Raw genomic sequence first — 8,420 nt, 5'->3', positions numbered from 1 at the left:
TTTCAAATTCGGATGTAAGCATTCATTTGTATTTGGGCGTGGAAATCTAAGTTTGCGCATTCGAATTAGTGCGATGGGCTCAACAAGCACCTTCAATTACTTAAAAAAAAACCAAGATATTTTCACAATGGAGCATTCAATTTCGTAATGCATGTTATTGTTTATAAATAAGCAAGAGTAATTTTATGTATAGCTAATCATTGAATGTGATGTAGCAGCGCTGTACTGCGTTACCATGGTGACCACGGGGCACTGCTCTGTCCTGAAAGTGAAAAAAGTGCAAAACCCTCTTGAAGCTTCTATTTACATTGATTTAGGAAATGACAGTCTACCGGCAGCGTTCGCTCGCACTGTGCAAAACGTGAACATTTTATTTTTCGTCTCGCGAAGTCTCGCGTGCAGATTTCGGTGCACGAGATTATGAGAGAAGGCAACAGGCTTTGCGAGATCAATTGCTGATGTCTTCTAGAAGTACACTGCTCGCATTATTTTTAGACAAATATTGAAATAATACCTTACAGAATATGCACATCTTTTCAAAAAAAATATTATCAAAACCAAAATAATTTATGTGAGGAAGAAAACTGGCTTTCTTTTTTTTCTGCATTTTGTAAGGTGTCAGACTTTGCTGGATCCTGACCCTTCTACAAATTGGACGGTAACACCAATTGCATCGTTGGAAAGCCAAAACTCTAGCGAACATTTTGATAGCAGTCTCGTTTGGGCTCAAAAATAAAACATTTTCGCTATTTGTCTTCAAAGTGACGGAAATTTTGTGAAACGACGCGGACTCCGAAACCGGCTTCCACTGTTACTCTACGGTACGTGTCCGTATTACGTCACTTTATCGGGTTACGCCATTTCCTGACCCACTTCATCTGACACACTCTTTCTGACACACTTTTTTTGCCATTCATTTTGTACACGGGGCCGTTTTCATGAGACGGCCTCTGTTATTGGCTACTGTGCTAATGAATATTCAACAGCCTTACGATTCTTTTTTCATAATGAGTCACTCGGTCTGATTCTGTGTCTGTGATTGGCTTTTAGCTATCGACTTACGCGTGATATCGATCTCCTCAAGGGGGTCCATGACGATATCTGATTACCAGTGTGCGTGTGTGTGTCGAATTGCGTTTTGGTGCCAGTGAGTGTGGCATAATTTCTGCAGGTTTCCTGTCCATTTCTCTCTCTTTTTCTCTCTTTTGCTTTCGTATCATCTTATCTCTGTTATTCTTAGAGTACAATCGTACTACCACAAGTGTTTTTCCCCCATTTTTTGAAGTGATTATCTCGTTTGCAACAATTTAGAGGTGAGTTTTTGTTCGAGTGTTTGTTGAGTTTTTTGATTGAACACGCTGTAGATTATCTACGTGTGTGCGAGAACATTCATGGTACCCACTCGTTTGTTTCCGTGTGCATTTTTACCGTACAGTGTCTTCATCGTTCGTCTTCCAAGCAGCGAGTTTGCACCCTAGTTTTCCTCAACGTAGTTTTTTACCTCAATTTTTTTTTTTTTTGCGGTGCAAGATGTTCAGTGTATTTTTTCTACGGTAAAATGCCATCGTTGATGATCTCCGTGTATTCATTACTAGTTTTCCACCTCCGTTTCATTTTGTGTACAATTAACATTGATCTAAAGTCTAACGTAGTTAGCTACAAAGTCTGCGATGTCTGTACGTTTGCTGATGTGTTTTTGTGAGCTGGGAGTGACTATGGTGGGAATGATATTCAGGGTTTTGCTGTGATTGAGATGATAGTGATGATGATCATAATGATTCTGGTGATGATATACGAACCCTTTTGATGATGCAATTTATTTCGTGTGACCATGACGTTGATCATTGATGATGGCGAGAACGACACGAGTAGCCTAGCCTAGGCCAAGGACGAGAGTGACACTGTCCACGGGGGCTGTTGCTCGCTCATGCACAGGAGTGGTCTAGACCTAAAGACCTGCATTTAATCATTTTTTTTTTAACCTTTTGGTTGTTCACTTGGGTAAGTGCTCCAAAAATTCGTTTCTCTAAAGAAACTCGACCAAAAGCTTGACAATAAGGTTGCATCAGGGCTATTCTTTAGTAAATATTAGATCTAAATGGCAATGCTAATTTAGTTTTCATTTAGAACTCGATTATATCCCATTTTCTTTGCTCATTTTTCAAATGATAAATTATTTAGAACTGTAAATTTACTTAAATTCTGATGTACTGCATTCACCATTGTAAAAATCAACAAAAAAGAGCCCGCTGAGCAGGTGTTTCATTCTATCCTTTTCATTTCCTCCCTATCGTGTTGGTTTCCTTCCTGTCACTTCCTTCTTTGACCCTGGATGGAAGAAAAAAAAAATCCCATCTTGCCATGTAAAGACAGAACACATACCATCATGAAATATTATGACATTAGAATTGTTTTAAAAGATTATGTAAGTCATCAAAATTCTTGTGTGTGGAAATAGATAATAAATAAAAGGTGATTTCTTACAAAGCAGTTCTTTCAAATGTCCAACAGCCTCAGAACAGCTTCGATAATGAAGCTAGTGAAATCTGAAAACTATCGTGGCAACAAGTGATATTGATAGGAAATTCTGACAAATACTGTCACAACATTTGATGTTTAAATTTGTCGTTTTATTGGATTAGGTCATGAAACTAAACATGCCACCGATAAAATCACAATCGCTCTCAATTTGAACAGAGGCAGTAGGGTAGGAATGACTCAGCAAACAGCTGATTATTTATGCGTCGTATCCATGGGCAACTGCGGGGTAACTGGAAGAAGACGCACGAAGTTTAGACTTGAGTCAAGAACTATTATTTATTATCAATTTTTTATTCAAAACATTTTTTTCTTTGGATTTCAAAAAATAGGTCGAAATATTTCATATTACGCTTCTTAAATGTATTATGAATATAGATATGAAGTATTTTTATCGTGATTTCATGAAGAATTAGAATTATTTTGAATATATAAATACTAGACGGGCTGAACAATGAAGTCTAATTTTGCCCCAAGAATTTGCAGCCCACCGTACGTGCTGGTGGTGCATTCCTAGCGTTCTTGCCGCACTCTCCCAGCCACGTGCAAGCGCAGCATGCATGCAATAGTCACCAACAGTCACAGTACATGTTTAGCTACTTCACCGATCTCACTCCTGATCTCTTGCAAAGAAAACCTTTACAAGTGTAGAAAATTCTCTCGAAACTAAGCCAGACATGAATTTGGAATATACATTACAGTGTCAAGACCTTTTCAGTGGACTTTTGTTTTCGCTATTTGTCTGTTTAGCTCTTGAATGTACGACTTCTTACGTCCGATTTGTTTTTTACCTCACCACGTGGTACTGTTTTTTCAGCCCCATGCTTCCTCCATATGCACACATTCATGTTGTAAACACACACAAGCCACCGGCACCGCGATCGAAGTTTGAGCGATAGCGATAACATGTGTAGAGCAGACATGCGGATTTCAGCACAGATGAGTAGTTGAACGTATCACGATTGTATAACAAACATTTTTCTATGTCACTGCCAATGTGAATTAGGTTATCTAATCATAGATAGATTACGATTTTATTCTAAAATAGATTCCCTTGTAAAAAAATACCATGGTTTGACTATCTATGGCAAGAATTTGCTTACATGAGAGTTATTTGATAACATTGCAAAATGAAACCCCGTCATTCAAAGGAATGTTCCAGAGCTATCTCGGGGGTTGGGAGCATGAATACCCTTCGCGTGTAGATCGCGCCGTAGGGAAGATCGCGCCCAAGTTCACTGCCGACTTACTAGGCAGGCACGAAGATTACTAGTACACAGAGGCCCGGCGCCCGTACGTAGTATGGGTTAAGCAGCTGAAAAAAAAAAAAAAAAAAAAAAAAAGGTACTGGAAGCGCACGTAGTAGCAAGGCCTACAGGTGGATGAGGTTAGAAATTGCCGCGCGCCTCCAGCTCACCAGCTCCTGGCCGCGAATATTTTTTCCGTACATGGAAACGCTACAGTACATGAATCATTCATAAGTTGAGCTGAAATTTTGAAGTGCGCAAGCGCGTGGACTTCCTTTGTACACGAATGAACGGACTTGCATACTGTACATACAGTGTATGGTAAAGGTACCACCTATCGGCAGGGTACCTTGAGTTATCATGGCTGTTTGCGTATAGAACGAAATGTACGCGTGGGATTAAGTGCCATTTGCCATGAAAGAAATAAAAACGAAGAAACGAAAATCAAACTCACAAACAAACTAACAAACCAGACTAAACACGTTTCAATTACACATCCGCTCACGGTAACGACGCATGGCTGTGAAATTCACGTGTATTACCTATGGAGGGAGGGGGTGGCGATCGTGCGAAGAAAGTAGTCACGACATTCAAAACTGCAGTACTTATGGCATATTTGAGATAAGATTTAGGCGAATTTGTTTTATACTTTTGTAATAAACAAGCTACAGATCCTTACGGTGACGATAGGAGGTACCCTCAATCATACATTACATACAGTACATACGATTCGCAGTTCTTATGAGCGCCCTACGTAACCCCGCTGGTAAATATGCGGGGAGCAGACAGCATCGTGATTGTCAGCGCGGCCAGGGCTGGCGTGGCGAGCATGAACGAGCATGAAGGGTTCGAAGAAAGTGCAGTCGATTGTTGGAAGCAGGTACATACGCAGCTCGCGTGAAATGAACAGCTTTACAAGCTACAACCTAAACTACAGCCATAGGCTTGGAATTGATGCCACATTACCACTATTCGTACATGCATAAATGGCTAAATAAGAGTTCTTCCGAAATCTATCGCACGCCTTTTTTTGTCGATCGGGTACTCGTATTCGTTCGTAAATAAACCGATACCACAGAACAGTAGGGCAGGTACACAGGTATTAGTAGCTAGCTAGCTCGATGCAGCAATAACGCAGCAGCATCATGTGCATGTGGCGTTCATTGTCTGAAGTCCATGCGCATGCGCATTTCATTCTTTCAGCTCAACTTATGAATAATTCATGTCCTGTAGCGTTTCCATGTACGGAAAAAATATTCGCCTCCTGGCCGCCTCTTATTGTCCGGCCTTGAGCGCGACGTTCGACAAGCCATACCATAGTCTTGAATATTCATTAGCACAGTAGCCAATAACAGAGGCCGTCTCATGAAAACTGCCCCGTGTACAAAGTGAATGGCAAAAAAAGTGTGTCAGAAAGAGTGTGTCAGATAAAGTGGGTCAGGAAATGGCGTAACCCCACTTTATCGTTATTTTTTAGTTGTGCGACGCAGTGCATTCTGTGCGACTGTAGTCCCGTACATAAAGAACCATGGGGGATTATTAAATCTAATACAGCTGTAACTATCTTAGCTTAAAGTCAGTGTAGATAACACACTGTCAGTTGTCTATTAAAAGTCTAAACACCGTAGAACGGAAGTTCTACACACTTGTAGATTAGCTGTAAGTGTAACTGGTAACAGTAACCTACAATTTGTAGGTTGCACTCGTAATTCGTGCATGTTTGTTTCTGACTTGCATGAAATATCTAGATCTGTCTCTATACAGATCTAAGCCTTAAGGCTTGTTGAATACAGTCAGTAGATACACTGTAGATCTTATAAAAAAAAAAAAGTTGTGAATTTAGTAGGTTGTAGCCGATACTCTTGAGTCTTATTATAAAACCCATCAAGTTTATGTAGGGCTAGGGGGCCTAGTTAAATGTTTAAATTTGTGGAAGTCCGGTAAGATAAAGAATGCAAATGGTAACTTTTAAAAAAGTTTTTGGTCTGTCTGTTTATTTCATACTATTACTATCAAATCTGCGCATCGCGCATGCCTTTCTTTGAAGTTTGATCTACAGTTGTACAAGATCTACCCACCCACATGTGATATTTCTTACAGTGCTATAATTATCCATGAATCATGATCAAGCAAAATAAAGTAGTAGTACTAGTACCAAGAGTTATTAATCGTGAATTACATGTGGTTCAATCATAAAAATTGTACGGTCCTTGGCGTAACATTTTCTTAGAGTTAGACCATCGGTATCCGTCTCTTCACTGTGGGATTCTTAATAAATTACTGACATTCATCACTGTCATTGGGACAGGTACAGCTGACCATACATGTCCCAATGTAAGATAAGAAGTCTGTCGTGAAGAGACAGATACTGTCGGTCTAACTTTTTGGTACCTCACCAAATGATAGTTTCATCCCAATCGCAACAAAAAAAATTGTTTTACGTTAACTTTTACAAAGTGATATATACCACATATAGAAGAAGAAGAAGGAGAAGAAGAACTGAATGTACAACTGTAGTAAAGGCACACGGCTGGGCCTACATGTACAAATGTAGCACATTGATTGACAGTTTTCAGAGTTTATTTTTCATCAAATTAATTTTTGTTTTATTTTCCTGGCTGTACACAGGTTGTGATGTACAAACAGCTGTACACTGTTGTCGCATTGCATCTGTTCAGGCTAATGTGTACATGTAGACCTTGGTTTTCAATTAGGCTAACTACAAGTATGTCCGCGTTAAAAAATTTTAGGGTGTCTATATTTACCCGTCAATTCGAAGCTTTAGGCTATCATTGTACATTTATATAACTATTAGAGAATAGATCAGTAACCATGGTAACTGGAATCTATCATACATTGTATTTTGATTGTTTAACATCTTCTTTCTGAATTCCTTGCAGTCAAAATACTGGACATTCAAGGAAAGTTCCTGGCTTCGAACTTCATCATGTAGCACATTCCACTTACTGAGTCGGTTCCCAGAAATGCAGAAACTCCACTGTGGGATAGCTCCTTCAAGCAAAATGACTGAGTAAGTAAATTCATGTTCTGATCTTTCTTTTTTTCCTCCTTTTTTTCTTCTGCAGATTTAAGTCCCTCCTTCAGACTCCAGTTCTGAAGATTCTTGCAATAGTCTGGGTTGTCATATGAAGATATAATATGTATAACGCTGTATAGTGTACCACTCCACCTGGGGTTTTCACCCTGATCTTCACAAGTAGTCTTGTTCATCTTTTAATGTCCTATGTACAATTTGTACGCACACTGTATGTAAAAGAAAGTCTATAGTACTGTAAGGAGATGTCCTTAAATAATGAAATAAAATAATTATAGTTTTGTAGGGTTTTGTTTGTTTTTGCATGTCAACAGTAATGTCCATAGCACTTGAAGATGGCTGGTACCATTAGCATAACAGTGGGGAAAGGGGGTGTCAACCCCCCCCCCCCCCCATCATTTTCCTGAATGATACTCACTAAACAAAAGGGTAATAATTCTGACATTTGTTGTGTGTGTGTGTTGGCGGGTATTGAGCAAAATCCTGTGAGAATTTATCTCTCTCTTTCTGTCTTTTCTGTTTTTGTTTTTGTTTTTGTTTTTTGTTTTTTGTTTTTTGTTTTGGGAGGGGTCCAATCATTTGCACTGGAATTTAAAACTATGAAATTCATTAAAATCTTTTCCTGAAATATAAAATTTGTTCTTTATCTTTGCTTGTATAGCATTTATAGATTCATTGAAACATTTTTTTTTTGAAAATATTTTTCTTGAGTTTCTTTGATGTTTAACAGTGCAGTCATGATGTTTATTTTCTTTCCTTTTCTGCATTTCTTTTATAGATGGCTGAAGGTTCACATCTATGGTGTTTCAATGGTACAGAATCTGGAACTGGATCGGAATGATGCACAAGTATTTGTTACCCTGGAGCAAAAAATCTCTTATTTAGTGGAAAAGATTGAACTGTGTGACATTGACACTAGTGGAGGTGATGCAGCACTTTTACGTGTATGTAGGTACAAACAGCCTTTCGTCAAGTGTGCGGAATATTGATAGACATTCTTCTCAGAAGTGATATAACTTAGCACGTGAAAAGTACCCAACAACAAAAATCCTTTTGAGTGGAATTCTTGCCAGGTTGGGCTGTGATTGTTTGCACGATAGATACCCGGGTTTACCGGTACATATGATAATACGTTGCAACCAAATTGTTCAACTGCTCTTGCATCAACTTGTGTAAAATTTTACTTTGTTCGTTACAGCAAATACAAAGGCTGTTCATGAAAAGGCAACCTTTAGGAAGCGTGAAAGAAGAAACTTAAAACAAAATCGCAAACTAACAAACAAACAAAAATGGAAAAATGTAAGAGTGGCCGGTGAAGAAGGATGGCCCCTCTTCTAAAGCCTCCCGATTTCCAACACAGCCACCCAACCCCTTCAAGGGGTTTACATCCCGTATAAGTACAACTGTATATTTCATCTGGAGACGGATGCTGACACAGTAACGGAATGTGAGACAGTGAAAGAAAGTATGTGTTTGTTACACTTTTCCTGTTTAAGCCATTGTAAAAATAAACATTCTTGCTTTTAATCATTTGCTATGTTCGAGAAGATTCTATAGGCACCCACAGGTATGCCTGTATA

General features: G+C 38.9%; 1 long non-coding RNA gene across 1 annotated transcript; it reads left to right on the top strand.

The window, feature by feature from the left end:
• The first annotated feature begins 685 nt into the window (after nucleotides 1–685).
• Nucleotides 686–8,020, top strand: LOC140244099 (uncharacterized). Its single transcript, XR_011902266.1, has 3 exons — nucleotides 686–821; nucleotides 6,686–6,816; nucleotides 7,619–8,020. It is a non-coding gene; the product is annotated as an uncharacterized lncRNA (long non-coding RNA).
• Nucleotides 8,021–8,420: the final 400 nt, after the last annotated feature.

This window comes from Diadema setosum, chromosome 20 (assembly GCF_964275005.1).
Source record: "Diadema setosum chromosome 20, eeDiaSeto1, whole genome shotgun sequence".
In the NCBI taxonomy this organism is placed as follows: Eukaryota; Metazoa; Echinodermata; class Echinoidea; order Diadematoida; family Diadematidae; genus Diadema; species Diadema setosum.
Note: the sequence above shows the minus strand (reverse complement) of the source record. Positions and strands in the feature narration are given on the sequence as shown.